The following is a 21,024-nucleotide window of genomic DNA, read 5'->3' on the forward strand; positions in this document are numbered from 1 at the left end:
ATTAATTTTTTATGGTGATTTCGAATTACTTAACACTTTTTTTCATTATAAATATTTTTCCTACAATTTCAATAAAAGTGGTTATTTTGATAAAACAATCAATTGTTGAATTAAATGAAATCATTATTATAATCAAAGTAGAATTTGTTTTATCAATAAAATACGTAATCAGTATGTGTAGTTATAAATACAACAAGAAATTAGGTATTATACATGGAATTACTCCATATGTGGAACAAATTGTAACAACTACTAGTGAAAATGCGAAATAACTTAATCGCAACCATGGTGCAGTGATTTGAGTTCTTTCTCAGAATCAAGAGGTCTGAATTTCAATGTTGGCTCTGAACAGATAAACAACATTGGTAAGGAAGGATGTATAAGTTTCCGAGTTAAATTGCTCTTACATGGTGCTTTGCGATAAGCAATTAATCAAGCAAATAATCCTTCTTGAAGCACCTTAACAACTAAAAAACTAATAGTTATCGTAGGTGATGGTGGATGGTTGTGAAGACTATCCAAGTTAAGTAAAAACTTTAGATTACTAACTTATTCTTCTGTAGACATAAGACAACGTTTTTTTTATCAATAATTATGATTTTAAATAAAGTGGATCTTTACTGCAATGATTTACTTTTTTTATTATTATTACTAAAATAAACATCTCATTCAGCAATTGTTTTTTGACATTTAACATATCTTTCGCTTTTCACTATATTTATTTCATCTGATTCGCAAGTAAATGGGCTGCCTTGTAATTTCAAACAAGCTAAGATATAATATCTCTTCGACGCCTAATGTAAAGCTAACAGTTTGTTTTTTTGCTAACCCGCTCTGTCTCAGTTGTTTCTGCCACTGGTTTTTATATTTTTAAATTTTTTAACAATGAGACACTTTTCCGAAATATTTCTAAATTACCTAAATCTTGATATCACAATGATTTGGATATTTAAGTATATTACCACAAGAAATTTTTGTAATTGACGGTATTTCCGAAGCCGATTGCTTTGATAAGTGCCACACTGACGCTTTTTTTTAAGTTCAATGTTATTTGAAAATATTTTATAAATTGCAAAAACCTGATTAAAAACGTAATGCAGCAGTTAATCCAATATTGTATCCTTTCTCCAAACCCATAATACTTTCTTATTTTCTGTTCAAGAAAGATAGCTAATTTTTGCTATCTTTCTTGAACTATTTGCAAGAATGATACAATCATCCAAATTTTTTGATATATATATACAAACTGCTTCTATGACTACTGAGCAGTCAATCTTATTTAATAAAAATTTCCGTAAATATAATTTATTGTTGACTTTATTAAAGACAAGTACAAAAACAACCCTGAGTAAAGGCAATTTTGTATGATAAAATTCTTCTATTATTGAGAGGTTTCTAAAGAAGTTTATTAATTATGATTTATTTGTTTACTAGTTTTTAATTTATTAATTTATTAGTTTGTTACTTCTTGTTGCAATATTTTTCGTTTTAATCGGTATTCAGTTAACAAAGTTAGTAGCAAAGTATTTTCTAGCAAAGTAAAACAAAACAAATGTTTACACTTGATGAGACTTATTTTTGTTTAAACGCAACTTTCATTCATTTTAATTCAAAGTTATCCAATCAAAATTTAAATTGCATAAATTTTAACATAAAGTTGTGTAACACGCAAAAAAACGTTGCAAAGATTTCTAGGCTGGAATGCAAGAAGCGAACTTAAAATTTATAATATAATTTCTCAGCGTTTAAAAATTATGACCATATAAAACTTGCAACCCCCTCAAATTGAGGGGGGTCTAAAATATTGTACTATAAAATTTAAAATTTCTCGATGAATATAGTACAAATAATGTTTCATCAACTTGTTGCTCTCACGTCTATGGTAGGGGAGGGGGGCAAAAATTTTAGGTTTTTTTTGTTCCCAGGCTCCAATCATTTCAATTTTTTGCAAAGCATCCTTATTTGACATAAGTATAAACATATAAATATTTGGAGTTTGTTCCATGTCTGGAAGTTAGCTATCTCAAAGTCCAAAAAATGCTGGATCCCCCCCTGACTTGAACAAATGCAAAGAGTGAACTTGAACTCAAGCTATACTTGAAAACTAGCAGTTTTCAAGTTAGACTTGAAAAGCCTACTTGAGAAAGCAAAAATCCAAAAGAAGCGAACTTGAAGTTTCAAGTTTTATTTCAAATCTGAAGTAATGCAAGAAACTAAGACTAACGTGAAATGCAAGAAACAAACTTGGAATGAATTCGTTCTTGAAAAACCAGATTTCAAGTCGTTATTTGAAGTTCGGTTAAACCAGCCTTGAAAGCAAACTTGAAATAAAAACAAATCGCCATTATCATTTTGTAAATATGTGGTAAAAAGTTGTATAAAATTTTTGTCAATTTACTCATTTCATGAGTACTTTTCATTATTTTTATAGTGTATAAATACATTTCATTATATACAATACAATTATATTATCATAACCAGCGGCGGCGCTAGGCAAATCGTGAATGTCGGCGAAATTAGCTTTGCGAGGCCCCTTTATGTAAAAAAAAAAAACTAATAAAAACAAACCTTGATTACACCGAATCTCCGGGCTTAAATTTTTATTGAGCACTATATTTTTTTGAAAGTTATAAACACAAGTCAGCGCTGTTATTGTTAGTTATTTTAAAAATATTTATTTTACACTTAATTTTTATATAGGTATTCACACTTATTTGTTTTTAATATTTAAATATTAGGTTTCATTATAAGTTTAAAGATTTAGATTTAAAAATTTAGGAGGAGCATATAAGTTTTATTATTAATTACGATATGAATTAATAACACAAATTTAAAAAGACGAACTTTACGGCTTTAAGCCTCGCTGAATCTTGTTAAAATTGTGTCATAACTAACACCCACTGCTATTTCAACTTCAATGGACAAAATAGATTAGACAGATAGTCTTTCATTTGGCTCATCGTGCTTCTTAAGTCGGTCTTAATCAGTTTTAACTTTGAGAAGCTTCTCTCAGTAGAAGTTGTACATACTGCAATTGAGAGCATGTTCTAATTGTTATGTTTATCCAAAAAAAGAAAAAAAATTGATCTATTTCAAATTTTTTGATCTATAGAGATAACTCTAACCTCGCGAAATGTTATTTTCGAAGATATTTAAAAAATATAGAAAAAATAAAGCTTAATAAATGTGAATCACAAAAATAAATTAGAGGTAAACCATCAAACTTTTATTTCAATAAACAAGTTTATTAAAATGCAAATTGTAAGCGCTCCATAAGATTAGAACTAAGTAGTATCTGATTTTAAGTTTCATTTGTATTAAAGCATGACTTCAATTTATGTGCTCTTTACTTTAAGTTGCTAATTTTTGAAATTTTTTTGGGCACCATGTAATATAACATTTTTTAAACCATTATTATTTGTAAAACCAGAAACAGGTGTTAAATTACCACTTTTTTAAGCTAAGTGGTTTTTTAGAATTGTGCCCAATTTTGGATACATTTTTAAATATAAGTATTAACATCAAAATTGAATTTAACGCTGTTTTTCGATTAAACGAATTTGACAATGGCGAACCTTAATCTGATACTATATTTTAGCCAAAAATTGAACTTACACTTCAATCAAGGGTTATCTGATACTTATATATAAAAATAATACTTATAAAAATTGGTTTTATTGACAAGAATATTAGTACGCAACCTGTCTTTATTGTAGCCAACTTGAATCCTTTTATACATTTAGTGACGATTAACAATCAGAGGCGATTCTACTAATGAAATGAGAGGGGGTGAATCTTTAAAAAGTAACGACTGGTTTCTTACATATATGTATATAAAAAAAAGGTCCTCAAAACTAAAATTTACCCGACTGATTTGTGTCAAATCCTGACTAGCTGACTAAATTCGTAAAAAAAACCGACTATAATTTGAAAATCATCTTCTTTGGGGGGGTTGGAACACCCCTCACCCCTTATCGAAAAATTGCCTTGTTAACAACTTTTCTTTTTAAACTGGATGTCAATAGATATACACTTTTTATATTTAGTATTAATTAACTGCATTAACTTAAATTTAATGACATTAAATGGCAGTAAACTAAAAATGACGTTTAATGAATTAAACTTGAAAAAGATTTTGTAGGGGTAGAAACAAAGTTTACTTTTGCTACATTAAATATTAAACTTTATAATTAACACTTTTAATATTAAAGTATTAAACTTTGAAACTACCATGTTTACAGTGAATATTTTATAGAAATTTAAAATTCGTGAAAACGTTTTTTTTTGCCGCGTTTTCTATTTGAAATAATTAATTATTTTAACCTTCATTAACAAGAAATTTAACCATTTCTGTCTTATTACTTCCAACCGAAAGAAATTCATTCCATTGTTTAACTGAATAATATTTTTGATATTATAAATTTTTATTCTACTGTTGATGATTCAATGTCTAGAAGAATAGAATCAATATCTGCAACAGCTTTTGAGCCAATTGACCAAAAGTTAAAGTTGTAGTTTTTACTTGTAAAATAGTTATACCACCAATCAAACTAAAATAATGGAAAAGTTTATAAGATCAAGGTTCGGTATCTTTTTTCTAATTTGTGAAGAATGGATCCTTTTGATATTGGTTAAAACTTTTTAATTGAATCAAATATTGGTTTAGTATAAATTAATTAAGGACAGCCTTTCATCTTAAAATATTTTCAAAGCAGGTTTGACTTGATTTTTTTAATGGACTTGTACCCATCAAAAACAATAAAGCTTTTTTATAGTTTTTTTAAAAGTTAAATCAATTTCGAAAAGTTAATTAATTCTTAAAATCAATTCTTAAAATTGTTTCCTAGGTAAGGGTGGGGGCCGTATCATAACTTTTTTTCTCAAACTTTTTTTTTTCTTTAAAGTTTGTTTAAAAATAATAAATCAGGTAACCAATAATATTTTGTTGAAAAATAATAAACCAACTTAATGAAAAAACAAATTTTGAAATAAATACTTTTTACAAGCTTTGAAAAGAAATTTTTTGTTTGTTTATTCACTTGTTTTATTATTCATCTTGTTGGTCAGGAGGAAATAGGTCAGCGGTCCTGATATAATTTACCGTAAATGGGCCGGACATAATTGTAGCAATGTTGCTGCTTTTATTTCTATTATTCAGCGTGGTCGTTGTTAACAAGCACTCTAACCAAGTTAAAAAAATTATTTTATTTGTTTATTTTTTAAGAACTATTTGTCTGGAACAGGCTAATTTAAATTAGTCCTTTCCAGACAAAAATATTCCAGTTAGTCTTTTCCAGAAATAAATTTCATTTTGGTTAGAGTGGTTGTTAATAAAGAATAAAATTTCAAAATACAGATCCATTTCCAAAGCAAGAACATTAAACCAGACACACTTTTAAAACAAATTAAAAATTAAATTTTCACACTTTTAAATCATGTAAACAACATCATTTAGTTTTTAAATAATGTAAACAACAACATTTAGCTTTATTTTTTTTTCAAAAAAAATTAAAAAGTAAAATATTTAACAAAAATGCAAATCACAATACTTATACTTATTTGTTCTAATGTAATCTAAAGTGATCGTAATTTTTGAGAGATTTTATTAAAAAGAAATTCTCGCTATATATTTTTTCGGAGACTTTTTCTAAGAAATAATGGAATTAAGTTCTGGTCAACAAAGTACCTTATAAACGCAATAAGGGGTGGGTGGGAGTTAAGGTTAGTTTTAGTCTAACTAAAATTAGTCGACTAACTTTTCAGTTAGCTAAAATTAGTCGACTAACTTTTCAGTTAACTAAAATTAGTCGACTATCTTTTTAGTTATCTAAAACTGGTCAACTAACTTTTTAGTTATCTAAAACTACCCGACTAACTTTTTAGTTCAAATAAAATTCTAGTCAAATAAAATTGTTGTTAAAATAAATCGTTTTAAACTAAGTTTGAATATTTGTATTTTTCCCCAGCTCGGAGATAAATGCCCATGAGGTTGCTGCAACTGTTTAAAAACACCCAATCGGCGCGGAATGTATAAAAGACGCCATGTAAACAATTAAATTAAATTTGGTACAATTATTTACCGTCTAACTTGTTTATTTTTTTATGTACCGCGTTCCATAGGTAGTGTGCAATAATAATCGCACATCATAAGTACACTCCCCTATCTTATTGCAATGGTGAGTTGCAAGGTTTCTTTTTTAAAATTGAAACTATTATTTTCAATACCACACCTCTATGAGAAAGTTTCACAACAATGCACTATGGTTTCTGAGACCCGATTTTTCGGCAGAAACCCAATTTTTTTAAGTTCTAAAAAAGATTTTTATTTTAATGGTACCTTAAAGTAAACCCACCAAAGTGATAATAAACGTGGTCTATTTTTAAATTAATTGCCTAGTTTGTTTTTAGTATGCACTCAAATTGTGGATATTTTTAATCTCAGCTTAGTTTGCAGTGAGTTAAGTGAGCTGTTAGTTTAATAATGCATAACTTTTGAAATAAATAACATTTTTGATTGCTGTAAAGAAAATTATTTTTATACTGGTATATACTTTTTAAAAGTATTTAATTAAATTAAAATACTGCATTATTATATTGATTATATAAAAGAAATTGGCGCGTGTATAGAATTTTTTCTTCCTTGACATTTTTCAAAACTTTGATTTGACTTTTAAAAAAATCTCCGTATTTCTCTAAAAATATTTTTACACGATTAAATTTTGGTAATGTTCAGGAATATATTCCAATTTTCAAAACTTGCCCCTAATTGCCCCAATTAAAAATATATCTGTTTTTTTGCAGTGATGTTCCGTTTCAAATACGAAGATTTATTGAATGTATGGCTGGAAAAGAAAGATATAAATGAGAAAAAGTCAAATGTTTTTGAGCACGTCATTCAAATAGTTGAAAGTGATGAAACAGTAGTTATTAGCAATGATATTCAAAAGAAATTATGTCGTTTGTGCAATTCTTTTGAACAAAAATGGTCAGATTGCCAAAGAACAATATGCCGATTTAAAAGTACAAATTCAGATTGGTTAAAAAGAGAAATTACATTTACTGATGATGCAATTCCATCAACATCTTCAAGTCAATCAATTCCATCAACATCTTCTGGACGACCAAGGTTATCATATACAGAAAAATCGGATCGGGCCAAGAGATTGGAAGCATCAGAGTTATGCCGGGATAACTTGCACGAAACATCTCTTATATTACAAACAGCTGGTATGGCTGCACGTCAGCAAAAGAAACGTGATTTAGCATTAGTTCTAAAAGAATTGAACACAAGTCCATCTCGGCCAACTAAAATTAAAAAAAATATATTTTCACCCAAAAAAGAAACAGTGCGTTATACAGCCGAAGAAGCATTAGAATTAATTTTGAATTCTAATTTAAGTAAACAACAGTATCAAAACATTAGACAATGAGCTGTTATCAAAAAATGTAAAATGTATCCAGATTACAAAGAGATTTGGAAATGTAAATCAGCATGTAGACCAAATGGTATATCAATTTCCGATATCATTGCACAAGTACCATTAAAGAATTTGTTAGAGCATACAGTGAAACGTATTGTACAATTACAAGAAGAAGTGATTTTTCAGCACATGGAATCCATTAATACTAACGAAATTATAGCCGATATGATATTTAGTTATGGTTTTGATGGCAGTTCCGGTCATTCTGCCTATAAACAAAAATTTGATACAGCTGGTTGTCATTCTGATTCAAATTTATTTGTGATAACTGTTGTACCACTTCGTTTGAACTCAGAAAATAATAACATCTTATGGAACAATCGCACTCCTCAATCTGTGCGGTTTTCTAGACCTTTAAAAGTCGAATACATAAAGGAATCCACAGAACACATTTTAAAAGAAAAACAAGATATTGACGGGCAAATAATTAAGCTGGAGCCAATAACAATTTATTTCTAAAATAATAAAAAAATTCAAATCAGCTTTACTTTATTTATGACGCTAATTGATGGCAAAATTTTAAATATATTAACTGGAACAAAATCAAACCAAGCTTGTCCTATATGTGGAGCTACTCTCAATGATTTTGTTAAAGTGCAGGAATTTAAAACCGCAGAATTATTTAAGCCTAAACCTAATACTTTACAGTATGGCATTAGTCCACTGCATGCTTGGATACGATACTTTGAATGCATCGTCCATATATCATACAGATATGATTTATGTAATTGGCAAGTTCAAGTAAAAAGAAAATTCTTTTATGTAGAAAAAAAGAAATACAACAACGGTTCTTTAAAAATTTACACCTTCACGCGGATAAACCAAAAGTAGGTGGTTTTGGAAGTACAAACGACGGCAATTCTGCACGCCGAGTATTTGAAAATGTTAAAAATTTTCCGAAATAACTAACGTGGATGAAGAATTAATAAAAAAATTTAAAACTATTCTTATATGCATTTCTTCCGAGTATCAAATTAATTTAGATAAATTTGAAAAATATTGTTTTGATACGGCAAAACATTATATGTCAAAATATCCTTGGTATCCGATGCCTGCAACTGTACATAAAGTTTTAATACATGGCAGACAAATTGTAGAAACTACAGTACTATCAATAGGTTATTTTGGTGAAGAAAAATCTGAAGCTAGGCATAAAGTTTTTAAACAAGATAGACAATTTCATGCTCGTAAAACCAGCAGAAAAAAAATGTAAAAGATATTTTTCATAGAGCCTTAGATACCTCAGATCCTATCATATCCAGTATTAACTTAAGTGGAAGAATTCAGAATCATCTTAAGTTACCTCTTCCTTCTGAGGTAATAAGTTTACTAACAGAAATGCCATCTAATTCCTCGCAACATCAATATAGCGAAAGCGAAGATGGTAGTGTAAGCGATGACGACTATGACGATGCAACTTCCGACGAGGACTTAATTTTCGTAAACTATTTAGATTTAATTACATTGGATAATGAATTATAGTTAAAATTTAACTGATTTTTTGAATATGAATTCATCTAATGATAATTTTTACAACAGATATAAATAAAATATATCTATATATTAAATATATTTATATATTATATTATATATATGTATGTATATATATATATATATATATATATATATATATATATATATATATATATATATATATATATATATATATATATATTTAATCATATAAAATTTAGTTATGAAATATTTTGAACATATTGCCAATCTTGAGAAATAAAAATTATTAGCTATTTTGTTTTTAAATTGAAGTTATTAATTTATGCCAAAAAATCGCGTCTCAGAAAACATAGTGCAATACCAAAAAAAATATGATAGCGTTAATATTTTAATCAAAGTTGTTTTCAATTAAATGATCACAACTTTTTGCCCCAATCGAATAACTGTTTTCGGTATATTTTACTTTTCTTTTAAATACTCGGACTATTCCGGCCATTTTTTACACAAACTACGTCATTTTTAATCTATTAAGAACCATTAAACAAATAAATAACAAAGGATGCGTTTTAGGAACTTTGAAAAAAGTTCTACAACGAACAAAGTTCTTTGGAATGCATAAGTTAATGCGTTAACAATTTTTTTTGAGTCCAAAAAATACATAAAAACGCGATATCTCTTATGCGCATGCGCAAAACTCTACAAAGCTGCTGTAAAAGATTAAATAGTAAATTAAGATAATTCACGTAATTTCTGGTATTTCTGATGAAAGGCACTTTTACTTGTAGCCTATTAAAGCAATCCTTATTGTTTTAACGCTCGCTTCATTATATATATATTTATATATGTGGCTACCGCATCTGAAAAGAATCTGCCAATCCTGGCCATGTGGCGGACAAAAGTAAAAAAAAAAATTCAAACATGACATTTAATCACATCATTTTGTATCTTAAAGATCCAGCTTTTATAAAATGTATATATATTTTTATAATTGTTATGGGTTTGCATTTTAAGATGTCGATTTAAATCAAGTTTTTTCTTTTCAAAAAGATTCAAGATTATTTTTTGTGTTACAAAGAAGCATAAAATAGTTAATTATTTTGAAACCTCTTCTTTTATTGCATAGTTAAATTAATTCATACATTATCTTTCAAATGAGTTATTGCAACACTATTTCAAACGTAGGATGTCAAGTCAATTGATTTCAAATGATGATATACTTAAAGTACTTTTTTTAGTTAAGATTTCACTTATATAGTTGAATACTTTTGCGGTCCACAGTGGTTCAATAATATGAGTCTTAAAATATTTTGTTCAATATGTAGATTAATATATGAATATCAAAAGACTTCTATCAATTTTATCCCTATTTTCTTTTGACAAACCACTTAAGTTTCGTTTCTTTTTCGGCGATATAATTTCGTGATCATGTTCAAGATGGAAATCTAGTATACTTTTTGATGTTTTACTTGAGTACTATTTAGTTCTGTTATTAATACATTCATTGCATACCCATTTTGATGTTTCCTTCTCAATTGAGTAATATTCGTATGTCGCTTTAGTAGTTTCCTCAATGGACTGTGTATCAATTTTAATTTCTTTTTGACTGGATGAAAAACTTAAACTGGTTTCGCCACCGTTATAATTTGGAGAAAACGTATTATTGTTTGACATAATTTAATAGTTTAATTTCTTAAAATAAATTTATAGATAATGTTTAGAAGAACTATTTATATAGTATAAAGCAGGAAATCATTACTTTGAGGTTTCAATAAGGACATTCCATAAAATTTGTTGCGTTGAGAATTTAATGAAGTTATCACAATCAAATCAATTTAAAGACATTCATTAAAATTCCTTTAAATTTCAGAAACACCAAAAACCATATATAATTTGTGAAAAATAGGTAATTAAAATGTTTTGTCTGTACATCTATTGCCCCAAATTTTATTTTACTGAATTAAATAACAATCGGCTTTTTAGCAAAATAACTTGGTTAAAGCAGCTGATATTTTAATAAAAAATAATTTCATACAGAATCAATGGCGGATTAAAAGCATTTCAGGCCTTAGGCAGAGATACTTCGAGGGTCTCATTTGATGATAACTGAGGGTCATTTCAAAAGGACTTTTTTTATTATCTGCTTTTTTTGGTAGTATTGCCCCCTTCTCCACGAAAATGTCATACCATAGCCAATAAACTTAGGCATATAACTACTAAATTTTTTTTTGTAAGTTTTAAATTGATAAATCGTTTTTTCTGCTTAAATTAAATCAAAAAATTACCTATATTAAACAATATTACTAACAAAAATATTTAACTAATATATGCTATTTAATTTATTTTTTTTTCTTTTTAACTTAATACAGTATATATTTGATATTTTATATATTTGTTTCAGATTAAAATTACGAACCTTTTTTTTTAAGCAGACCTTAGTCAACTGCTTAGTTTATCTAATAATTAATCCGCCACAAAATACCGAATACATAATTAGTTAATTTATTTTTTACAATAAAAATAAAAGCAAATAGTTTAACATGATATTTAATTAAACAATATAAATTTAATAAAAAACTTAAATTGTCTAAATTTTACAATCTAATTGTCGAAAATGAATATATTAGCGTTTTAAGAATGTAAAACTAACTAATTAACGAGTTCTTACATCAAAAAATGATTGGAGGTGTTATGTAAAGTAAATCCTAATATAGTACCGGCACAAAACACAACTTTTAAAAATTCAATTCAACTATCTATTTTTATAAATTTGTTTCACATAATTATTTTTATTATTACATATAATTTAATTATTAATTGAAAACTATTTCTCTTGAAAAACTCTGAAAAGGAAACCTTTAAACTCATGCGCTTTAGTTGTAACCACCTCTGTAGCTTACACGGCCGGCGCAAGTTGGTATCACGTCAAGAGCGTTATTAAAATTGTTGCTGACTGGAAAAGAAAATGATAGTCCTCGCTTTTTAAAATTTGCTGACCGGCTGGTCTGCAAATTTTAAAAAGCCGGTAAAGGTCTACATTTTCTGACAGACTTATCTAAAAAAGTCAAATTGGCCAAATAAATGAACTAAAAGTTAATTGATGGGGTGTCTCGTTAAATTTCTGGAACCGAAAAAAAGTACTTTGATACTTTTTTATTTTTGCGGTATTTTGCGGTATAATGATCATGTATTAACATACTTTTTTCAAAAGTTCTAATAGAATTTTACTTAAATTTCATGATGTCGTTACTATCAGAATTTTTGAAAAAAATTATTTTTCTTTGGCGCCCCTTGGACATCTGCCGCCAGCGACAAACTGTTCCTTCGCCCCCCCCCCCATCCTCTCGGCGGCCCTGAATACAAGTCGACTTTTTATTTAGTTAAAAGTATATTATATATAATATAATTAATTTACATAATATAGTTATTAATAACTATATTATATAAATTAATTATATTGTATATTTATTAATATATTAATAATATATTTTATATATTATTAAAATATAAAATAAATTATTAAAGGGACAAGTTTGGCAAAAGGGACAGTTTGTCTAAGGCGGCAGATGTCCGAGGGGAGCCAAAGAAAAAAAGGTATCTATAAAAAAAAAGGTCCTTCACTGAAAATATAGGGAAATTTTGAGAATTAGGGGCGCCGACTTGGTTTTCTGTCCCAGGCGGCGCCCCATAGGCTATAGGCACCAATGCTAGTATTATTTAGACTAAAAAGTTAGTCGACTAATTTAAGTTAACTAAAACATAAGTCGGCTAATTTTAGTTAACTAAAAAGTTAGTCGACTAGTATTAGTTGGGCTAAAAAGGTAGTCGGCTAGTTTTAGTTAAGGTTTTTTTAGTTTAGTTAGTTACGAATTTTAGTGTTGGTCACAACACTTGACGCAATAATATTTTAAAATTACTTTTTTGTTTTTTATTTTTACATTTATTTTTTTGTTCCATGGTATACATTTTTGTGATTACATAATAAAGATTCGTTAAGATTGAATATACATATAAATATAAAAAATCACAAACATAAATAATAAACAAACTTCTGTAATACGAACTGTAAGAAGAACGCGGGAAACTTGCAGAAGACCAAAAGGTCATCAAGAACCGCTTTACATTGTCATACATACATATATATATATATATATATATATATATATATATATATATATATATATATATATATATATATATATACATATATATATATATATATATATATATATATATATATATATATATATATACATATATATATATATATATATATATATATATATATATATATATATATATATATATATATATATATATATATATATATACAGTATTGGACAAAACATTTGCAACCAACATCGAACAATGCTAAAAAGTGTTCCTAAATTTACATGTCTTAAAAACGAAACGAACTATACTACCACAGCAAACTGTTCAGGAGTCTGGAGTCATAGCATGCCATGACATGAGCAATCAGCTGACAGGTGACAGCACACAGGCAGAATTTCGTTGACAAGTGCCATTTTGTAGCGGACAAAACAAGTGCAACTTTTTTGGTTTGTTTCATTTTCTTAAGTCTGGTCCGTGTCAACGTCACGGAAGTTTTTTAATAATTAAAGGAAGTATCCAGAAGTTTCCAGAAGTTTCCAGAAGCATGCAGAAGCTTCCAGAAGTTTCCAGAAGAAGCATCTGGAAGCATCCAGTAGCATCCAGAAATATCCTGAAACATTCAGAAGCATCCAGATGCATCCAGAAGCTTCCAGAAGCACCAAAAAGAAGCATCTAGAATCTTCCAGAATAGGTTCACACAGGTTCATTTTACTATAAAAGAGACATGTAAATTGACATGTAATTCAGTCAGTATATGGAAGTCAATCAGTCAGTATTATCAAGACAGTTTTTCAAAATGAGTTTTATCAAAGTGTTTTATCGAAGAACATCAATACAAGAAGTGAAATAAAACAAGTGTTTTATTACATCAATACAGTCCACACCCAACCAAGACGTTGTGTTCCACAAAGCATTATTGTATCATCACAAGGTAAATGTAACACGGTAAGCCTTGAGAAGCGTGATTATTTATTTTTATTATTTTTATGACTTCGAGTGCAAAAATGGTTCCCAACAGTCTTGGATTGGAAATAAGAAAGAAAACTATTGGCGATTACGTAAGTGGAATGTCACAAAAAAGTATTAGTGATAAATATCGCATGAAAAAATGGACCGTATCAAGACTATGTTCCAAATATCGTTCGACGAGGAAGTTGGCAGCAGATAACAAAGGTAGAAGACCGCGTTCCACCACTTCTAGAGAGGATTCTATGATCGTCAGATCCGTCAAGAAGGATCCCTGGATATCATCAGTCGAGATACAAAAGCAATTAAAGCTGTCTGTATTGGACCGAACAATCAGACGACGTGCTGTTGAAGCCGGATTGTTTTCTCGACGCCCTGCAAAGAAACCGTTGATTTCACTAAAAAACCAGAAGAAAAGACTCCTCTTTGCTTCATCTCATATTGACTGGAATGTGCAGAAATGGCGAGCTGTTCTGTTCAGTGATGAATCGAAGTTCAACATCATTGGGAGTGATGGCATTTGCCGTGTACGTCGACCGGCCGGAAAACGCCTCGATTTACGTTACTGCCATAAGACTGTGAAGCATGGTGGAGGCAATGTAATGGTCTGGAGGTGTTTTTCTGCTAGCGGTCTAGGTCCAATACATCAAAACGATGGAATAATGGACCGTTTCATGTATAAAAATATCCTGAAAGATGTTATGTTACCTCATGCTGAATGGAATATGTCAAAAAAATGGGTTTTTCAGCAAGACAACGATCCAAAACACACTGCAAAAGTAGTCAAGCAGTGGTTTCAAGACAACCACCTATCGGTGATGGATTGGCCGCCTCAATCTCCGGATCTCAACCCTATCGAAAACCTGTGGGAGATCGTCAACCGCTGAAATAATCGTGAAGGTGTTCGTAATAAGGATCAACTGTTTGAATAAATCCAAAAGGCCTGGGCAGCGATTCCACAAAGTTTCATTGATCACCTGATCGAATCTATGCCTCAAAGATGCAAGGTTGTGATCGACAGCAAAGGATTCGCCACGAAATATTAATAGCGAAATACAGCTTGGTCATTATTTTATCGAGTTGCACTTGTTTTGTCCAGAAGGAAATTTAATAATTTATTAATTTTCGTGTACAAATTATGAACTTTGTGATGAATAAAACTTGAAGAACTTTGTCTCTCAACAGTTACATAGTTATTTCTCTAAATTGAAAAAATGCAGCACTTTTTTATATAGAAACTAAATTAGCATTATTTGGTTGCACTCGTTTTGTCCGATTCTGTTTATATATATATATATATATATATATATATATATATATATATATATATATATATATATATATATATATATATATATATATAGATATAGATATAGATATAGATATATATATAGATATATATATATATATATATATATATATATATATATATATATATATATTTATATAAAAATAAAAATATTTACAAAATTTTTACGTTAAATTGTTACATTATAATTGTAATAAAATGTAAGATAACAATTATACAAACATATATCGTTACTTTTTCTTAATATTACCACGTTTATTGCTAACGCAATGTTTGAAATATCTATTAAAGTATATTAAAAAATAAGAGTTTATATAAGAAGCTAGCAGTGAACAAATTTAGAAAAAATCAGTAAGTAAATTTTTATACTTTAAAATACTCTTTTTAATAGTTTTTTTAAAGCCATTTAAGTTTTCAAAGTTAATAATATTTTGATTAAGTAAGAAAAACTTATTCCAGATATGAGGTGCACGATAAGTAATTTTAAATTGCTCAAGCTTAGTTTTGCATGAAGGCTCTAAAAGCGTACTATTTGTGCGCAACAGGTATTTATACTCTGGCTTTTGTTTATAAAGATTTTGAAAATTGAAGGAGTTTTTTGCATTTTACTATTATACATAAGACTTAAAACATTATATATATTTAGTTCAAACAATGTTAGTAAAGACATCTGTTCAAAAAGAGGCTTTGTGTGTTCTTTTTTATTTTTAAAATTAATTACTCGTATAGCATGCTTCTGTTTACGATAGAGAGGTTCTAGTTTGCTTTTATAGCTACTACCCCTTGCAGTATTACCGTAATTTAAATAACTTTGAACAAAGCTATAGTAGATTTGTTTCAGTAGCGGCTTTTTCAATAAATGGCGTGATCGGTATATTATTCCGATACTTTTAGATATTTTACTACCTAAATAGGCGATATGTTTATTCCAATTTAGATTTACGTTAATAAAGACACCTAAAAATTTAGTAACATTATCCCTACCTATTTCTCTATTTTCAATAAGCAATTTTGGAACAGAAGATTCGACTTCTTTTTTTTTTATAAGATGGATGAATTAAAGAACACTTTGTTTTACTTGAGTTATTAGAAAGTTTATTTGCCCTAAACCATCCAGAAATTTTTTCTAATTCTTGATTTATTTCTACGCACAGTTCGTTTGTAATTTTTCCGGAGATAAAAAAAGTTGCTATTATCAGTAAACAATATAGTTCAAATTCTTTTTGATGCCCGGTAGAGATCGTTAACATAGATTAAAAAAAGTAAAGGCCCAAGTATTGAACCCTGAGGAACGCCACACTTTAATATAGAAGGATTAGAGAGTTTATTATCTCCATAGTATATAGATTGCACACGTTTATCTAAGTAGCTCTCTATCCATTTTTTTGTTCTAACCCTTATGCCATGTTAAGCTTTGATAATAATATTTTGCGTATGTATCTGAAGCCTTAGAGAGATCTATGAATACACCTAATGTAACTTTTGACAAATGGTTTTGACAAATAGACACAAATGACTTGTAATGTCAAATGTAAACAACTTTTTCAAATATTAATTCAGAATTTTTTTGCCAAACTTTTCCAACAAGACAATGTTTTCTCTGATTAAGATGATTTGTTCTACTTTTTCTGGGTGTAAGTTGTGTCTGGATGATCGGACAACATTTCCACCTGAGCTAAAAACTCTCTCTGATTTAGTTGAAATTGCTGGAATAGCTAAAATTTGTCTAGCTAATGAAGAGAGTTCTGGCAATGTACTTGAATGCAATTTCCACCAATCAAGAATCGGAAAGTCTTTTTTGGCATCAGGGAGATATTCATACTGGCACATTTCGCTCAAAATAGGATTCAGTTCAGATGTTGGCTCTTGTGTTTCAAGTCTGACGTTTAACTTGCGCTTCAGTTTTGAATTAGGGGACAAATCTGCTGAAAGGACTCTGGCAATAGGTTAGCACTCAACATAATCTTTAACCTGTGAGGCTAACCATTCTTTTGTTGTTTGAAATTTTTTGAAGAGCTTCAAGTGAAGTCCCTTTAAAGCAGGATTTAAGTAGTTTGCTGCAGCACTCAATAAGTTTTCAGTGTGACAAAGAGGAAATCTTTTCTCAATGCAGCTTTTCAAGTTTTTTGCATACAAGACACCGTAGCCATTTTTTCCATCCGTCTCAATAAATTGATCAATTTTGTCATGGATTAAATAAAGAGAATCGGTGACAGTGTTAATTGTTGGAATAGACTCAGCCGACCACGTTTCTGTAGCTTCTTTAAGTGGTGCCGAAATTTCTACTGCTCCCTCATTGATTTCCACTGTGATGCACTGATGGTCTTTGAAGAAAAAATATCTTCATTTGCACATAAGTTGATAATTGCACTCTTTAGATGTAGGACAGAAGCCATGCAATCCAGTTTACTATTCCATCTTGTGTCAACAGATTGGCGTAACTGTCTAAAATTGATTCCTTGAGCGTCTGATTTTGATTCAAGCAACTCAGCTGCAACTGTTGACTGGTGAGTTAAAGAAGCCAAATCTTTGCATGTTTGCAACGCATCATCCATTCCAGCAGTCATTCCAAATGAGTCTCGAACTGCACATTGCAAAATATGATTGTTGCACAAGTATTGGTCAAGGCGCTTTGACAATTTGACTGCAAGTTTCATGTTTCTTGCCTGGTCGTTCACGCAGTACATTGGCAAATCAGCAGGCAAATTTAGTTCTTCTAAGAAAGAATCCAGTTTTCCTTCAATTAAGATACCTGTGTGTCTGCCTGGGAACTGTTGGACATGGGGTGTCCAGTGATGTAGTCTCCAATTTTCGTCAATAGCATGAAAAGTCTAAGAGATGTAGCTGTCCTGAGCTCTAGAAGTCCTAAGGTCAGAAGTAAATGCAGCACTTTTTAGATTTGGCGTAATCTCCGTTATTATGCTCTTTATTCCAGCTTGAACTTCTCATGACCGAAATGAAAGCTTTCTTGAATATGTTGTTCTGTGATGAAGGCTCAGTTTAGGGTTTGCAATGTCAAGCAATTTCTTGAAACCTCTTCTTTCGATTGCTGAAAAGAATGCCAGATCAGTGCAAAAGTAATCCAGCATTGCAGAGTCAAACTGTTTTTGAATGGAATTGTCTTTGTCATATTTGGACTTTGTTTCAAGCATTTCGACCATGGTTCGTTGTTTCTTCTTAGGAGGAGGAAGAAGAGAGTCGTCAGTTTTTTCAGAATACTCAACGTAACCTTGACTGTGTTTTTTTTCAAGGTGTCGATGAAGTTCGCTTGTGTTTCCATCTTTTGTTTTCAAAGACTTTTTGCACGTCTTGCATTCAGCACCGTCACTTGTTTTTTGAAAATATCTCCAGATTTTGTTTTTTCTTGTCGATATTTTTGATCGTTGAAATGAGGCAAGAATATTTCTTTTCAATATGAACAATATGTGTCAAGTTGAATTCCACTGGTAAACTAATGAAATTAAGTCGAAATTGCACCATTTTATACAAAAAGTTTTTGTATTTAAAATCTAATTAAAAATATTTAAAATCTAATTAATATTTTTTAATTATATTTTTTTAAAAAATCTAATTAAAGAATCTAATTAAAATCACGGAGTCAAAATATTAATTAATTAAAAAAACAAATTATTAAGCATTTTGTAAATTATAATAATTTTTAATTTGGAAAATAATATAATATTTAAGTCTTGTTCTACTTCTCGCGAGAATTTTCTATTTCTCGTTTCTCACGAGAATTCCTATTTCTCACGAGAAACGAGAACGAGACGAGATCTCGCTTATGGTTACTGACATGGTTAGTTTTTCGTTATTCAATTCATTTTTATTACGATCTAAATATTTATCAAAAGATTTTTTTACACTAGGAATTTGGGATGCAAGTTTAGATCCTATATTAACAGAAGTTGTTAAACTCATTTGCAATGACGTTTTCATCATCAATTGTTTTGTGGTTGATTTTTATAGTTTTAGGAAAGCACGGTTTGTTAATTTTTGGTTTACCAATAACTTCATTTAATAATTGCCATGTTTCCTAGAATCTGTTTGACACTTTTCAAGTATTTTATTATAATAACTAGCTTTAACGGTTTTTTTAATTTTCTCAAAGAGACTTGCATAATTCTTGTATTCCGATTTTGTTTTATTGCATTTTTTTTTTAAGGTACTTTATATATAATCGTTGTTTCCACTTAGATGATTTTTTAAGACCTTTACTCAACCAAGGTGAATTTATGTCTTTAAATTTAATTGTTTTTACTACTTTGGGGACGTGTTTATCTTAAAAAAATAAAAAAATATCTATAAACGTATTATACATTAAATTGGTATCATTTGAGGATTCTAAATCTGACCAGTCAATATTGGCTAACTCACTTTTAAAGTTAACCTGGCTATCCAAAGAAAAATGCCGCCTTGTGATTGTTTTTTTTATTTATCTTAATTTTATTTGAGGTATTTATTGAAATAAATATCGGAAAGTGATCCGATATAGATGTTTTAATTACTCCTTTCTTTAAGGAGTAATTAAAACATCTATTATCTATCATCTTAAGTTATCTATTAGTGTTGCCGAATTTTTTGTGATTCGGGTTGGTTTATTTATAAGAGGAATTACACCAAATCGAAATAAATTATTGTAAAAACTTTGTGTTTCTTTATTATTTTCATAACTTAGAGCATTAAGATTAAAATCTCTTAGGATAATTAATTTTTTTTTCTCTTGGAAGCTTTTCAAAATAATATTTTGAAGATGATTTGAGAATATTTCTGTTGATGTTTGTGGCGGTTTATAACAGCATGATATTAAGGTATTTTTATAGTCATTGTTAATGATTTCAATAGACACAAATTCCCTGTCGTAATCCGCGGTCGTTTAATCTTGATACCTAGCAGACATTTAGAGTGCGCATGCGTCTCCGGAGATTTTTTGTTTTTATCTTGATAACTTTCCCGATTTCCTTTCAATTTTCATTTTTTCACGCAATTTCTTTCTTATTTTATTCGTCTTCATGCAGTAATCTTCGTTAAAATATATGTTTCTTCCCTTTAACTTTGAGGCATTTCTTAAAATTTCCTCCTTATCTTTAAAGTCCAATAATTTCAGAACAATTGTTCTGTTGTCTTTTACGCCTTTTATACCAGCTCTATGTGCTCTTTCAATTTTTACATTTTCTACACCCAAGTACTCATTAAATATTTCTTTTACTTTTTGTTCGCTTTCCAGCCAGGTTTCATTATCATCTTCTTTAACTCCGTCAACTCTTAGATTGTTCCTCTTTGTTCTATCTTCAATTTCTCTTAGCTTACTGTTAATTTTTTATTTTTTTGATGTCAGTGTTGTTATTTTGTATTTCATTATGGTTGTTTTTTTTTTCAATAAGTTCCTCATGAAAATTTAGACTAACCTTTATTTCTTCAACTTCTGTTGCAAGTGTTGATACTTCTTTAGCGTTCTCTGAAATGTTTTTTTCTACTTTGTCTAATCTTTCGTTTAAGATTTTGGTGTTTGCACTAACGATACTTATAAAGTTGCTTTCTTGTTGCTTTAGCGCTTTTCCGTTTCTACTATGTAGTTTGTAAACAAGTCTTTTATCATTTTTTTAATTTCCACAAGTGTAACTGCCATAATATCAATAATATTTATTACCACTTATTACACAGGGACTAAAAAGTTACAGTATGTGTAGACACGTGTTTGTCACG

At 29.2% G+C, this 21,024-nt stretch overlaps 1 protein-coding gene across 1 annotated transcript in view; it reads right to left on the reverse strand.

Moving 5' to 3' along the window:
- Positions 1 to 21,006, reverse strand: part of LOC101238393 (eukaryotic translation initiation factor 4E type 2) — a 145,719-nt gene extending 124,713 nt beyond the window's left edge. Inside the window, exon 1 of the mRNA XM_065788084.1 lies at positions 20,970 to 21,006. The gene's annotated coding sequence lies outside the window, so the exon portion shown is untranslated. The remainder of the gene's footprint in view (positions 1 to 20,969) is intronic.
- Between the last annotated feature and the right edge of the window lie 18 nt (positions 21,007 to 21,024).

The sequence above is a fragment of the Hydra vulgaris genome, chromosome 01, assembly GCF_038396675.1.
Source record: "Hydra vulgaris chromosome 01, alternate assembly HydraT2T_AEP".
NCBI classification, from domain to species: Eukaryota; Metazoa; Cnidaria; class Hydrozoa; order Anthoathecata; family Hydridae; genus Hydra; species Hydra vulgaris.